The sequence below is a fragment of the Ochotona princeps genome, chromosome 8, assembly GCF_030435755.1.
Source record: "Ochotona princeps isolate mOchPri1 chromosome 8, mOchPri1.hap1, whole genome shotgun sequence".
NCBI classification, from domain to species: domain Eukaryota; kingdom Metazoa; phylum Chordata; class Mammalia; order Lagomorpha; family Ochotonidae; genus Ochotona; species Ochotona princeps.
In genome coordinates this window covers 12,101,676-12,107,694 of record NC_080839.1, presented here as the reverse complement: position 1 = coordinate 12,107,694, position 6,019 = coordinate 12,101,676, and the positions used below count along the sequence as shown (strand labels likewise).

Here is a 6,019-nt window from a genome sequence, read left to right as displayed (position 1 = left end):
GCTCAGAAAAAAGTTTCCTTTTATATGTTTTTAAATGTAAGTTTTATATTGACAAATGACAAAATATGGTAAAAAGACTTTTTTTTTTTCAGTGTAAAAGATTACTTGTTTTGAAGCCCTTTGGGAGTTTTATGGTAACTAAAGATGTAAGATTTGATGATCTTAATAAAAATAGGTATTTCTCTAAAGAGAGAAAAAAATGGTGTTTTGCTGCATGCTGAAATTCAGGTCTCTTCTCCTATCCAAGCTGTCAGTCCTTTAGAGATGACTTTTGGTGTTTTGCAGGTAAGGAGAAATGTGTACATAACAGAAAATAGTGTTGAGGGTTTTGTGGAGCCAAGCTGTGGTCAAAGATGGTGGTTTGGGGCTGCCAGGGTGGTTCGCCTCACCTGCACAGAGCCACCCTCCCTGGATTTGAGGCTTGCGCAAGCCCCGGCCCATCTGTGGCTTGGGGTTGCTATCCGCCTCAGAAAGCAAAAGCGAGGATTTGTCCTCTGGGGAGACAAGGTTGTCTTCTCAACTGAAAAAACCTCCTACACTGTGGGCATTGAGGTGGAGAGGAAATAACAGTGATTGCAACATGGAAATGCAGAGTGGGAACCCTGCGACACACCTGCAGAACTACCCTTGTTAACTCAGCAGGGTTCAGTGTAAAAAAATGAAAAGTATGGCAGCGTGGAAGTTGTTCTTGCTTTGCTTTGCTTATCGAGATGTGGCTAGTCCTCGCCTTGCACACGCAGGGATCCCATACGGGCGCTGATTTGTATCTCAGCTGTTCCACTTGCCTTCCAGCTCCCTGCTAATGGCAAGAAGCCTTGGGACTCTGCAGGCACATGGGAGACCCAGAAGAAGCTCCTGGCTTCAGGTTGGCTCAATGAACCAGCAGATGGAAGATCTTTCTGTCCGCCCTTCTCTGTGTAATTCTTACTTCCCAAGAAAAATAAATAAATGCATTTTTTAAGTAAACAAACAGATCCTGGTGCAATAGCCTAACAGCTAAAGTCCTCGCCTTGCACACACTGAGATCCCATGTGGATGCCGGTTCTAATCCTGGCTACTCCATTTCCCATCCAGCTCCCTGCTTGTGGCCTGGGAAAGCAATCAGGCATGGCCCAAAGCCTTGGGACCCTGCACCTGCATGGGAGACCTGGAAGAGGCTCCAGGCTCCTGTCTTTGGATTGGCTCAGCTCTGGCCATTGTGGTCACTTGAGGAGTGAACCATCAGACGGAAGATCTTCCTCTCTGTCTCTCCTCCTCTCTATATATCTGACTTTCCAATAAAAAATAAATTTAAAAACTTAAAAAAGAGAGGAAATCACATATTACTTTTTCTCTTAATCCATATTCACATGGAGCTTTATCCTAATAAAATTTGTTTACACTATAAGCTATTTTCCCTATTTTCCTTTCTGTTATGCATTGCTGTACACAACAAGGAACTTTAAAAATTTTTGAGGTTGTTGGAAGACTGTGTTTTCCTTTCTATTATTAGTGTGCATTAGAGCAGTAGCATATGTATTTATCAAGTGTCAATAAATAGTAAGCATGAAAAAGTCTTCATTACTCCATACAATGGGATAGGTAGGATTGATAATTCTTTCAATCAGTATTATTGACTGAATTTTTGTTACTTGTATCCAGGCTAAAAAAATACAGTGTTAATTACCAGATATATATTTTTTCCATTCTTGCTGAGATAGCACTAAGAAAACTCATTCCCATAAAGAAGTAGTTGGTAATGAAAGATGGTTTTACATTTTCCTTTTTTTTTTTGTAATTTTTTAAAAGATTTATTTATTTTTATTGCAAAGTCAGATACATATAGAGAGGAAGAGAGACAGAGAAATATCTTCCATCTGATGGTTCACTCTCCAAGTGAACACAACAGCCTGTGTTGGGCTCGGCGGCATGGCCTAGCGGCTAACGACCTCGCCTTGAACGCCCCGGGATCCCATATGGGCGCCGGTTCTAATCCCGGCAGCTCCACTTCCCATTCAGCTCCCTGCTTGTGGCCTGGGAAAGCAGTTGAGGATGGCCCAATGCATTGGGACACTGCACCCGTGTGGGAGACCCGGAAGAGGTTCCAGGTTCCCGGCTTCGGATCGGCACACATCGGCCCGTTGCGGCTCACTTGGGGAGTGAAACATCGGACGGAAGATCTTCCTCTCTGTCTCTCCTCCTCTCTGTATATCTGACTTTGTAATAAAATAAATAAATCTTTAAAAAAAAAAAAAAACAGCCGGTGTTGCACCAATCCAAAGCAGGGAGCCAGGAGCTTCTTCTGGGTCTCCCATGCGGGTGCAGGGTCCCAAAGCCTTGCTTTCCTAGGCCACAAGCAAGGAGCTGGATTGAAAGCGGGGCTGCCGGTATTAGAACTGGCACCCATATGGGATCCCAGCACGTTCAAGGAAAGGACTTTAGCTGCTAGGCCTCGGCGCTGGACCTGGTTTTACATTTTCTCTGTTTGTGCATGTGTGGTGTGGTTCTTCCGTTCACTGAATCAAGCTGGGTGAGTAGCCAGAATTCCCTGCCATATGGTATCAACCTAGTTACTACGCTTGATCTTAGCCAAAAGGCCGTGAAGCGATGGTATCAACCTAGTTAGATTTGGCTTAAAAGTAGCTTGCATGAGCATTGGGAGGCAGGCACTAGGGAAGCATTTCTCCTAAGATTTGGGATAAGCAAGCCCAGAAGCAGCAAGCCGGTTCCTGCCTATTCCCACTCTCCGTTGCTCTGCTTCCAGGTCTTCTTGTCTGTGGCCACAATGACCAACAAGGGTCCCAGGCCGCAGACCCCCGGGCTTCTCAGAGCACTGTGTGACTTCACAGCTCCTTGTCCTCAGCTGGAGTCAGCTGAGTTCACCTTGCTCCTCCCACTCACCTGGGCTGCAGAATGGAATATTTTTCCAGGTAGTAGGCTGGGTCTGAGCTTCAGTGCCAGTCATGCGATAAAGCATTTTCTTACCATCACTCCAGACAGTCCCATTCCTCTTTCCAGCCACTCCGTCTTCCGAACACCATGGATGGATGTATTTTTGTATTTGGCTTCATAAAATACTTGTGAGGTTCATCCATGTTATTGGGTGTCTGAGAAGTGTGTTCCTTTTTACTGCACAGTATTCTGCTGCGGGGGTTCACTGACAGGTGTGTTTCCCTTGCAGGCACAGTCGGATTGTTTCCAGTCCAGATTGCTCTGAATATTTGCATGGGAGTCTCTAGAGTAAACACCCAGAAAAGGAACTGCTAGACTGTACGGTGAATGTTTGTAGAACCTTCAAAGATATCACTGTTTTCCCAAGTAGTTGTACCATTTTGTACTCCCAGCAGCAGCAGCGAATAAGAACTGGCTGATTCCAGACCCTTGCCTGTACACACTTCATTTTACCCCGCTAGGCAGATACCACTCATGGAAGGCCTTGGGACAACTTTGCCTCAAGCAAGCCTAGAGGCCCCATTTTCCTCTCAACAAGATCTTAAGTGATTTTTTCTTTTTTAGCAATTAAGTATTTTTCAGTTAAGGGTAGACATTTTTGGGCCTGGCGCTGTGGCCTAGCACCTAAAGTCCTCGCCTTGAACGCGCCAGGATCCCATATGGGCACTGGTTCTAATCCCGGCAGCTCCCTGCTTGTGGCCTGGGAAAGCAGTCCAGGACGGCCCAAATCCTTGGGACCCTGCACCCGCGTGGGAGACCCAGAAGAGGTTCCAGGTTCCCGGCTTCAGATCAGCGCAGCACCGGCCCGTTGCAGCTCACTTGGGGAGTAAATCATCAGACAGAAGATCTGCCTCTCTGTCTCTCCTCCTCTCTGTATATCTGACTTTGTAATAATAATAATAAGAAAAAAGGATAGACATGTTTCTTGAATACAATGCTGTTGTATACTCGACCATGTTATAATATAAACAAAGTGTTTCTATACACTGGGAAGCTTACATTTTTGCCATATTTACTTTTTTTTTCTAAGATTTATTTATTTTTATTGGAAAGGCGGCCATACAGAGAGGAGGAGAGGCAGAGAGAAATATCTTCCATCCAATGGTTCACTCCCCAAGCAGCTGCTATGGCTGGAGCTGAGCCAATCCGAAGCCAGGAACCTCCTCCAGGTCTCCCACAGGGGTGCAGGGTCCCAAGGCTTTGGGCCATCCTTGACTGCATTCCCAGGCCACAAGCAGGGAGCTGGATGGGAAGTGGAGCAGCCGGGATTAGAACCGGCGCCCATATGGGATCCCAGAAGAGTGAGGATTTTAACTGCTATGCTATCACACCAGGCCCGCCATATTTGCTTTATTGCCACAATCCAGAACCTAAACCACACCATCTCAGAGGTTTGCCTGTACTTGGCATTGAAATTCTGTTGTTCTAATTTGTACTTTTCCAGTTCTAGGCTTGCTTTCTTATTCTCCTAATTTTAAAATATATAGTATTTCATTATAAAATATATAATATTATATATTTCATTTTGATAAAGTTCAATGTATCAAATATTTAATGGTTTTTGTCCTTAGGAATCTTAGCCAAATGTCACCAAGATTTTCTGTAGAAATTCTGCAGTTTTCACCTCCATACTTTATGTCAGAAGCACATTTTGAGTTAATTTTTGTGTGTGGTGTTAGGTGACGGTTGGGATTCCCCTCAACTCTTGGAAAGGAGTCCCAGCACCATTTGTTGAAAAATTATCCTTTTGTCCCATTAAATAATTTGACATCATTGTTAAAATTCAGTTGCCCGTCCATGTGTGGGCCTGTGTTCTCCACTCTGGTCTGTTTTCACTGATCTGTATGCCTATTCTTAGGCCGGTAGCACAGTCTTGCTTAAGGTGGCTGTAAATGATTGAAATCGGTAAGCGCAGATTCTCCAACTTGGTTGCTATTTTGCAAAATTGTTTTAGTTATTCTGCGTCCTCTGCTTTCCCATATAAATTTTACAGTCACTTTTCAGCTTCTACAGAAAGGCCTGATGAGATTTTGATTGAGCTGCGCTTTCCGGTTGGAGAGAATTGTATCTTAACAATAGGGAATCTTCACAACCCATGAATGTGGTATTTTTCTCTATTCAGTTACTTAAACCTCCATTTCATTTCTCTTAGCAGTGTTTTTCAGCTTCTGAAGTGTAGGACTTGTAAACATTTTGGTCAATTATCCCTAAGTATTCCAATTTTTACTACTATTGAAAATGCATTTTTTTTCTAGATTTATTCATTTTATTACAGCCAGATATACACAGAGGAGGAGAGACAGAGAGGAAGATCTTCCATCCGATGTTTCACTCCCCAAGTGAGCCGCAACGGGCCGGTGCGCGCCGACCCGAAGCTAGGAACCTGGAACCTCTTCCGGGTCTCCCACGTGGGTGCAGGGTCCCAATGCATTGGGCCGTCCTGGACTGCTTTCCCAGGCCACAAGCAGGGAGCTGGATGGGAAGTGGAGCTGCCGGGATTAGAACCGGTGCCCATATGGGATCCCGGGGCTTTCAAGGTGAGGACTTAGGCGGCTAGGCTACCGCCGGGCCCTGAAAATGCATTTTTAAATTTCAAATTTAACTCTTCATTGCAAGTGTATAGAAGCACATTTGTTTTTATATAGACTGTATCCTACAATTGCCAAACTTACTTATTAGCTCTCTTATGGATTTCTTGTTTACATACAATGTCACATTTTATGCAAATAGACAGTTTTACTTCTTCCTTTCCCATCTCTATCTGTTCCCTTTTCTTGCCTCACTTCACTGATTAAAAAGAAAAGAAAAAAAAAAAAAAACAACTCCAGCACAGTGCTATATTTAGAAGAAATGTTAGCAGAAACTCTAACCTAGTTACCAGTTTTTAAGGCAGAGAAGCAGGGCAAGCATGTGGTGTGGCAGCTAAGACATCTATAACCTGTACTGTAATGCGTAGGTTCAGTTCCCAGCTCTGGCCCTGGAAGGCAGCAGGTGCTGATTCAAGCAGTTGGATTCCTGCCACCCAGGTGGGAAATGGAAGGAGTTCCTGGCTCCCAGCATCAGTCTGTCAGCGTGCCCAATGCTGGCA

At 44.4% G+C, this 6,019-nt stretch overlaps 1 long non-coding RNA gene across 1 annotated transcript; it reads left to right on the top strand.

Annotated features, from left to right (window-relative positions):
* The first annotated feature begins 663 nt into the window (after nucleotides 1–663).
* LOC131480916 (uncharacterized) lies at nucleotides 664–5,173 on the top strand. The gene is made up of 3 exons (XR_009245884.1): nucleotides 664–865; nucleotides 3,161–3,303; nucleotides 4,990–5,173. It is a non-coding gene; the product is annotated as an uncharacterized LOC131480916 (long non-coding RNA).
* Nucleotides 5,174–6,019: the final 846 nt, after the last annotated feature.